We start from the raw sequence: 10486 nt of genomic DNA, 5'->3' as shown, positions 1-10486 counted from the left end.
TCTGAAGCTTCTTGCGAGAAAGAAACTTTTCAGCTCCAGGTTCATGTGCCAGGTGCCCATGGATCCAAGGGGCCTGCCAGATGAATGATGCCGGGGGCCCCCATGATGGCTGCAGGGCATGATTACTATGTGATGGGAGACCCCACAGTGGGATGCACGGACTCCTCTGCTGCAGCAGAGACCTCTCCCTGGAACTTTCCAATAGCGTTTCTTATTCTGGTCTTTGTGAACTTTTTCTGAGACATCTTCCAAATGAAAGTTTTCAAATGAGGGTCGAGCAACCACCTTTACACCTCGAGCCCCAAAATAGAGACCTATGTGATGTTGACCCCGGAGTCAATTATAGTGCAAGTCCACTGAACATCACTGACCAACCATTATCAGATCCAGACCATCAACAATCATCACTAGACCCCGACCATCACTGACCACCTGTCACCAGCCCCCGACCATAGCTAGTCAACCATCACCAGTCATCACCAACCATCACTGATCAGCCATCACCAGACTCTGACTATCTTTGACCAAGCATCACTAGTCAACCATCGCCAATCATCATCAGAACCTGACCATCACTGATCGACCATCATTGTTACTATTGATTTCTATAGCACCATTAATTCCATGGTGCTGAACATGAGAAGGGGGGTTACATCAAAATACAGATTTCACTTACAGTAGACAAACTAACAGTGACAGACTGGTACAGAGGGGAGAGAGGACCCTGAGTTCACACATAGAGTTTTTTTTCCGTTTTCGCAGCAATTTTAAACGCGCGATTTTGCTGCGAAAATGCAAAAAAAAAGCATCCCATGCAATCCCATGGGATTCCGCAATGCTGTGCTAATGCTGCGGATTTTTCTGCGGCGGAATTGCATCATGGAAAAATACGGAGCATGCTCATTCATTGTGTGGAATCGCGGGGATTCCGCACACATACAAATGCATTGTCCTGCTTACTTTCCATATGTGGCTGTGCCCACCATGCGAAAAATAAGCGGAACATTTGCGGATGGTACCGAGGGGGTGGAGGAGAGGAGACTGTCCTCCGGGCTCTGGGTATCATATCCCTGTAAAAAAAGAATAAAAAATAAAAAAATCGGGTTATATTCACCTTCCGATGTCCCGCGCAGGGTCACCAGGCCTCACCGATGCTCCCGGCAGCTCCCGTTCCCAGTGATGCAGACTGTGTTGACCTAAGGGGAGGGGAAGGTAACCCCTTAACGCATTTCCTCAGCCCCTCTTAACCACTATTAATCAAACACGGAGATCGAATGATGGGTGAAAGTCGGTCACAGCTTTATTAAAACCTCTTTTATAAAATTTAACAACCATTTGAAAAACAGGCACTTAGCTTACTTAAAACGCGCTAGCCGCCAAATGCCCTGCTCCATAGACGCAGGCAAGTCAGCCAGCAAGCCGTAGCTTCATGCCATAACTTCTCCACCGCCACGGAGGATCCTATCCTCAAACAGGACTCCGACCCCCACCCATCAAAAGCAATGCCTGCTCAATACCATCTTGGAGACCAGAGAGGAAGATATCGAGCCCGATATCATTCAAGTGTACACCATCGGGTCTCAACAATGCAGCATTGTCCCCTTCCAACTGTCTGTGCCTAACCACTACCCCAAAACGCTTGCGAACAAACTTAGAAATCCGAGCATTTATGTTCCTCCTGGTGCGCTCCACTGCCATACCATCCCTCGCTCCTTGCCACACTGCCCTTGGAACAATTTCTGACCAGACGAACACCAATTCTTGAAAAAAGCCATGGAATCGCTCCATGTCGGCTCGCATCATCGTAAGAAGCTCTGCTATTTTGTAGGAACATAAATCGTTTCCCCCTGCGTGCAAAACCAAAATTGTCGGACCCCTGGTTCCTCTTGCAATCGACAACACTTCCGGGAGAACTTGCGGCCATTGCAAACCCCTGATGCCTCTCCACATGCAGGACACATCTCGGAAACCTAAATGCTTCCCACCAGGGCGGCACTCCGCTCGCTGCGCCGCCCAAAATATGTATGAGTGTCCCAGCAGCCACACTGTTGCTCTAACCGAATCTGCGGAAAGAATTAAAACGTTAGTACAATAAATCCGGGCGAATATACCTAGCAAAGCACGCTGAACGCTATCTCCCAATCCGCTGAACCTCAGCATCAGGCAAACCTTCCTTAGCAGCCTCCGTAGCAGCTCCAATGCGAAAAGAATGTGTGCCATAATCACGCACCGACACTCCCACCCCCGTCAGACATTTATTGAACACCGCCTGAAATTGATACCTAGTCAATGGCGATGAATCTGCGTGCGTGAAGAATTCACCACCGCATCTAATAACCAAGTATGCCGTCAGCAAAGCGACTGGGCACGTTGGGGAGTCTGAGGCATTCAGCAAAACCCAAGAACCCCGTCCCAATGTATCAGTTTTGGACTTCCTTATGCGTACCCGCACTGCCGTATCCAAGAAAACCACATCCCCCACTAGTAAACCACACTCTGAACCTTGTCTTCCCCGCGGAACCAATTCCCCGACCCTTAAGGCGCCAAAAAATGCTAAACTGAACGCCGCGGATATGAGAGTCGCTTCGAACTTCGAACTACAGACCTTTTGCGAAATATCTATCAGTTGGCCCAGTAAGGCTAGTGAAATAGGGCGCCGGCACTCGCTAGGGTGAATCCTCTTCCACCCCTTAATAGCCTGCCGAATAATAAAGGATTTCGTAACATCCACCCAACCTAACCTAAATGTTGTGAAGAAGAAACGGAGAGTGGTGGTCATGGGGGATTCCCTGTTGAGAGGAACTGAGGCCGCTATCTGCAGACCGGATATAACTTCAAGAGAAATGTGTTGTCTTCCAGGTGCAAAAATTAAAGATGTGTCTGACAGGATATCAGGACTCTTCAGACCTACAGATGACTACCCATTCCTGCTACTTCATGTGGGGACAAATGACACCGCAAGAAACGACCTGGAAACCATCTGCAGAGACTTTGAAGACTTAGGCAAGAAAGTGAAAGAACTGGGAGCGCAGGTGGTCTTCTCTTCCATCCTCCCAGTGGATGGCCATGGAACAAGGAGGTGGAATAAGATTCTGCAGGTGAACAACTGGCTACGTCGATGGTGCCGTCAGCAACGATTTGGATTTCTGGATCACGGAGTGAACTACTTATACGATGGACTACTTGCTAGAGATGGGGTGCACCTTACGAAGACTGGTAAGCATGTATTTGGAAGTCGCCTTGCTACACTTGTAAGGAGAGCTTTAAACTAGAACAACATGGGAAGGGAAGCAAAAGACCAGAAAAAGCCATACACCTGACAAATGCTATTGAGAACTCTGCTATTAGAAGTGGAAAGGAAGAACAAAGACGAAAGAATCTAATTAATAAAAATATTGGAGAAAGAGAAACCAATCACAAACTAAAATGTTTCTATACTAATGCACAAAGCATGGGCAACAAACAAGGAGAATTGGAACTACTAACACAGGAAAAGAAATATGATGTCATTGGAATCACTGAAACTTGGTGGGACAATACACATGATTGGAATACAAGACTAGAAGGATACAACTTATTTGCAAGAAACAGACTTGATAAACGAGGAGGGGGTGTCGCATTGTATGTTAGAAACGCGTATATCTGCACAGAGATTGAAGCTTCAGAGACTGGGAGTTCTGTGGAAACTGTTTGGGTAAGAATACAAGGACAGAACAATGGAAAGGACACCATTGTAGGCATTTACTACAGGCCGCCTGTGCAAGCTGAAGATATGGATGAACTCTTTATGCATCAAATGGCCAAGTTCTCCAAAAAATATGACATAGTTGTCATGGGAGATTTCAACTATCCAGACATTTGTTGGGAATCTCTCTCAGGCAAAACTAACAGGTCAAGGAAATTCTTATCCTCTCTTGCTGACAACTTTATCTTTCAAAAGGTAAGGGAGAAAACAAGGGGAACTGCTACCTTGGATCTAATCCTTATAAACAGGGAGGAAATGGTTGAGGAGGTAAAAGTGGCTGGAACCCTAGGAGGTAGCGACCATGCTATTTTAGAATTTTGGATAACTAGAGGCGGAAGACCTGTGAAGACTCAGACGTCAAGGTTAGATTTCAGAAAGGCAGATTTTAAGGGATTCAGAAAGAGAATTGGAGGGATCCAATGGCTGGATATCCTTAAAGACAAAAATGTCCAGGAAGGATGGGAAATCTTGAAAAATGAAATTCTCAAAGCACAGTTGTTAACAATTCCGAAAAGAGGGAAGAATAGGAAGCATTTAAGGAAACCAGGATGGATGAACACAGAACTTAAGCACATGCTAAAAAGGAAGAAAAAAATGTTTATAAAATGGAAAGAGGGAGGCATATCTAAAGAAGAATATAATGCTGTCTGCAGAACCTGCAGGGCACAAATCAGATTAGCTAAAGCTGAAAATGAATTGAGGCTTGCAAGAGATGTCAAAAGCAATAATAAAGGATTTTGGGGATATGTCAAAAGTAAAAGAAAAGTCAAAGATGCTATAGGATTTTTACAGGATGAAAATGATGAAATGGTAAGACAGGATGTTGAGAAGGCTGAACTTTTAAATTCCTATTTTGCATCTGTTTTCTCTCAGAAAGGAAATGTAACATCAACTGTTATTCACTGTCCTATTAAGGGAATAGAAGAATCCAGGATATCTATAAACAGAAAGATAGTGAGGAAACACTTAGCTAGCCTAAATGAATTCAAGTCTCCAGGTCCAGATGAATTACACCCCAGAGTACTGAAGGAGATAGCAGAAGAAATTTTTGAACCCCTCTCTATAATCTTTGAAAATTCTTGGAGAACAGGAGAAGTGCCAGAAGACTGGAGAAGAGCAAATGTTGTTCCTATCTTCAAAAAGGGGAAGAAGGTGGACCCAGGTAACTATAGGCCGGTGAGTCTGACTTCTATACCAGGAAAGATCTTTGAACAAATTATTAAACAACATGTATGTCAATACCTGGATAAGAATGAAGTGATTAAACAGAGTCAGCATGGGTTTGTAACTAATAAGTCATGTCAGACTAACTTAATTTCCTTCTATGACGGTATCACTGATTGGGTGGATCAAGGAAATGCTGTAGATATAGTATATCTTGACTTCAGCAAAGCATTTGACAAAGTCTCTCATACAATCCTTATTGAAAAAATGATTAAGTATGGAATGGACAAGGCAACTGTTAGGTGGATTCATAACTGGCTTAGTGATCGGACCTAAAGAGTGGTCGTAAATGGCTGCACATCCAGTTGGAAGAATGTCTCAAGTGGGGTACCACAGGGCTCTGTCCTGGGCCCTGTATTGTTCAACATCTTTATCAACGATTTAGATGAAGGAATTGAGGGTAAACTGATTAAATTTGCTGATGACACAAAGCTAGGAGGGATAGCTAATACTAGAGAAGAGAGAGAGAGGATTCAAAAAGATTTAAATAAACTGGAGAAGTGGGCAGCAACTAACAGAATGGTTTTTAACAGGGAGAAATGCAAAGTACTACATCTGGGCAATAAAAATGGAAAAAGCATATATAGAATGGGAGGAATAGGGCTAAGTGACAGCACATGTGAAAAAGACTTGGGTATACTAATAGATCACAGACTGAATATGAGTCAACAGTGTGATGCAGCAGCAAAAAAGGCAAATGCAATTCTAGGATGTATTAACAGAAGCATACAGTCTAGATCACGTGAAGTCATTATTTCCCTCTACTCCTCTTTGGTCAGACCTCATCTGGAATATTGTGTCCAGTTTTGGGCGCCACATTTTAAAAAAGACATCAACAAACTGGAGCAAGTTCAGAAAAGAGCGACCAGAATGGTGACCGGTCTGCAAACCCTGTCTTATGAGGAAAGGTTGCAGGATTTGGGAATGTTTAGTTTGCAAAAGAGAAGACTGAGAGGAGACTTAATAGCTGTCTACAAATATCTAAAGGGCTGTCACATTGTAGAAGGATCAACTTTATTCTCATTTGCACAAGGAAAGACTAGAAGCAATGGGATGAAACTGAATGGGAGGAGACACAGATTAGATATTAGAAGGCTGACAGTGAGGGGGATCAATGAGTGGAACAGGCTGCCACGAGAAGTGGTGAGTTCTCCTTCAATGGAAGTCTTCAAACAGAGGCTGGACAGACATCTGACTGGGATGATTTAGCGAATCCTGCTTTGAGCAGGGGGTTGGACCAGATGGCCCAGGAGGTCCCTGCCAACTCTACGATTCTATGATTCTATGATTCTATGATTCTATGATTCTAACAATTGAAAATGAAAGGCGATGCCCGCCAAACGCTGCTGTACTGAGGTCCCCGACAAACCCCTATCCCTCAAATGGCATAGGTACTCTATTGTAACTTGTAACCTCGCATCCCCACAAACTTGCACCGGCCTGGAACCCGCCAATAAGCACCATTCCATCCACGCCTTACCGTAAGCTTGCCACGTGGACGCAGTCACCGACGAGCGAACCAGTGACATCAGCTGTTCGCGACCACCTCCCACAGGTGCAGCGGACATCGGAAAACCTCCGGGAGAGCATTGGGGCAAGTACCTGATAGCACCTGCAAATCAGGGTGAATGGAAAAATTAGACATGCAAAGATCACTTTCTTGTACCATTTGAGCTCGAAGCCAGATATTAAATCTCAGACACAATAAAGCCAACCGGCGCAGCAGGCTCAATACCGGCTGCGATTTGGACGACATATGATTGATACATCTGGCCACACACAAATCAGCGGTCTGCACATGAATCTCCTGGTTACCGAGTAACTCACCCCAAAGCTCAATCGAAACGACAATCGCAAAAATCTCACCCAATGTCCCATCACGACATAACCCCGAACTCCGCCAAACATCCGGCCACGGCTCCCTACACGTTCTGTTCTCGAAAACCACCAGAAAACCAGTGTCTGTATCGCCTGTAAAATGCAAACCCAAATCACAAGCCATGCGGCGAGGCAACATAAAACAGGTATGACCATTAAACTTTTCCAGAAACGACCGCCACACTTCCAAATCTGCCTTCATATTCCTTGTAACCCGCACCCGGTGATGAGGGCTAGAAGCACCTTTAGTAGCCAATGACAGCCGCCGCGAAAAAACCCTGCCGACGGGCATAATTCTACTGGCAAAAACCAAGAGACCTAGCAGCGATTGCATCTGTAAGAGGGTAACTTTTTTAACTGACATGAATCCTTCAATCATCGACATCAATCTTTGAATCTTCTCACTGGGAAGCCGGTACACCATGGCGACCGTATCAATTTCAATGCCTAAAAACGATAAAACTTGCACCGGGCCGACAGTCTTCTCTTGGGACAACGGCACACCAAATCTCTCTGCAATTGACGTGAATGCCGCAAGCAACCTGTGACATAAATCCGAGTCCTTTGGACCAACGAAAAGAAAATCATCCAGGTAGTGGGTAACGGACCTGCTCCCCGATTCCCATCTCACTACCCATTCCAAAAATGAACTAAAAAGCTCGAAATAATAACAAGAGATAGAACATCCCATGGGGAGACACATGTCATAGTAAAACTCGCCGTCTACTTGGCAACCTAACAGATGAAAACAATCCAGGTGCACTGGCAGCAAACGAAACGCCGAATCAATATCTGATTTTGCCAACCAAGCACCTTCTCCCGCAGCTCTGATCAACGTTACTGCCCGATCAAACGATGCATAAGACACCGACGCGTCTTCAGGCGAAATCCCGTCGTTGACGGAACACCCCTTCGGATGCGATAAGTGATGTATCAATCGAAACAAACCCGTCTCTTTCTTTGGAATAACCCCTAACGGCGACACTCTAAACTCCTGAAACGGCGGAATTGAAAAGGGGCCAGCCATCCTACCAAGGCGAACCTCCTTCTGTATCTTCTCAACAAGAACCTCTGGATGTTCCCGAGCTGATTTCAAATTCGCCGGGAAACCACTGTATCTATGCAGTCTGAACGGAATGAAAAAACCTTCAGAAAAACCAAAACGCAGCTGACCTGCTGCTTCTTTATTAGGATAACGGTCTAACCACGGTCCCATCTCGACTACGCTCACCGGCGTCCTTCCTATCAGTTTGCTGCGGCTTAACTGGCAACTTTCCTGCTGGCCGCGAATATTTACATGCTGGATGGGAACCGCCACATGCCGAACATTCGTGTTTAAACTTACAAAGGCCGTAGAATCTGCAGTGCCCTTCATTGAACAACCAACGGGCACCGGGTCTCCGCACGACCACTGAACTGGAGCCTGTTGCGCTTTGTCCAGCAGCCGCTGATGGAAAGGGAGATGGCCTTTGTGTCATCATCAACCTTAACCAAACCTCGGTCGCTTTCACCCCCCAACCAATATCTGGATGGAGAGCCAACCTCCTCCTGAATTCTTCATCATACCGCCACCATGCCGATCCACCATGAGCCTTATAAGAGTTGTAAATCATATCTTGGTAAATAAAAAGCTCCGAACAACGACCCGGATGCTTCTGCCCCATAATGCAACCCAGCACTGCAAAAGCCTGTAACCAATTGTTCATGGTTTTCGCCACCTTCTAGCGCCCTTTATCCGCAAATCTCTCAAACATTCTCCTCTCTTTATCCACCGTATGTTGATCCACTGAAATTAGCGACCAAATGTCTATATAACCATTATTCCAAATTTTTGCTTTAGTTTCTTCGTCTATGTGCGACCCAAGCGCACTCACCCCGCAAAACATGGTATCTTTATACACTCCCGCTGGCGCGGTATCAACTTTTGCTTTGTCTTGCGCAACACCGGATGTTAAGGGCAATTGCCCAAACAATGCCTTCAGAGCCGAAAGAACCACAGCATTATCCGCATTTTGCAGTCCCAAAAGGGAACACTCACCCGGGTCCACTGATGGAGGAGGGTCTCCCATCGATGGAGGTACTCCGGCTCCTGGACACACCTCTTGGCTGAACGAGCTGCGACTTGTAGCCCTGGGAGGCACGGTCGTCTCGACCAGGCTGGAAGTCCTTGACTGCGCCCTCGACTCCCGATGACTAGGAGGAGGGCCCCGGTCATGCTCAGGACTCGCAGACGTGCTTGACACCTCCGTCACCGAAGATGGGGAGCCACGCCTCGAGGACCGACGATGATGACGTCCATGAGAAGGTTCCCTGCGCCCCGACCGCCGGGACCTCTTCCTACTCCTCCTAGATGTGCGACGCTCCCGCCGCGAATGTGGGGATGACGAATAAGAGGATGAGGATCTCCGGCGCCTACGCCTCTCCTCCCTCCTACCTGGGGAACCCCTTATCCCCGCATGAACCACTGTAACCCCTTCTGCATCCCTAACGTTCGGGGCCTGGGCCGCTGGAAACTGGGCATCATTATACGGAGCCCCAGTTGCCCCTGTATCTAAGCTACCCCTTGCGGCACTAACGGGCGTAATCAAGGGCGGCTGGGCAGGGCTTGACCCCGGCTGCTGCAGAGCTGTGGCTTGTCCCTGTACCCCCCCAAAGCAACCGTGTCCTGTTCACGAATCACCTCCTCCGCCGACCCGGTGGAGGAGGTACTATTCCTGCCCCCCCTAATGGGCCCCGACACTGTGACCGGCAGCCCCACGCTGTGCTGACCCCACACCTCCCTCCCTATACCCGCCTCCTTAGACGCCGCCCGTGATGCGCACACACTTGCGCTGCTGCGTGCTGCTGCTGGGGACTGGGGCGCCGCGTCCTGTAATGCCGCCGCCGCCCCATGTGCTTCGGCGCCAGACCGGAAGTGAGGGGACGGCGACTTCCGCCTCACCGAGCGCCGCCCACGAACCCCGGCAGGCACCGGTGATGCCTCCCGAAGACGCAGAGAGGGCGGGTTCGGCGCTCGGACCGCCTGCCTCCTCCCTGCCCCCCCGCCGCCGGCTGCACACACTGAGCCACAGCGGCGGCGGCCGGGGCGTCCGCCGCTTGACCCGCGCTAGGGTGCATAACCGTCGAGGACAGGTGAGCGCTGATCCCCTCCACCAATGTCCGAAACCAGGGCTCCCCCTCCTGCAGAACCCGAGCTCGCAGGGCCTCTATCAGAGGGTCTGCCATCTTCCTGCCAGACAGTGCTAAAAAACCACTTCCAGGACCGCAGTGAACGGAGGAAGAGGAAGGGCTGATAACATCCAGGGACTTTATATACGTAGGAAGGGGCTGTGCTAGCCCCTTCTTCATCCCAATTGGCTCCCCCCTATATAAACCCCACCCTACTAAATCATGGAAATCATGGGAGGGCAGCTGCCATGCCTGAGCCAAACAGGGGTAAGGGGAGGGTAGGAAAGGCACACCCAGTCAGTGGCACTTTCCTTAGTCAGATCAGTGCCCACCATTCCGACAATGACTTTTGATGACGTCGCGGTCTCGCGATACCGTAGCGGTCTCACGAGAACGCGACGTCATTAAAGGTCATTGCCGCAATGCATCACTGAGAACGGGACCTGCCGGGAGCATCGCGAGGATTGGGAA

This window comes from Dendrobates tinctorius, unplaced genomic scaffold (assembly GCF_039654945.1).
Source record: "Dendrobates tinctorius isolate UK_male_01 unplaced genomic scaffold, ASM3965494v1 ptg000464l, whole genome shotgun sequence".
In the NCBI taxonomy this organism is placed as follows: domain Eukaryota; kingdom Metazoa; phylum Chordata; class Amphibia; order Anura; family Dendrobatidae; genus Dendrobates; species Dendrobates tinctorius.
This window is presented reverse-complemented; position numbering follows the sequence as displayed.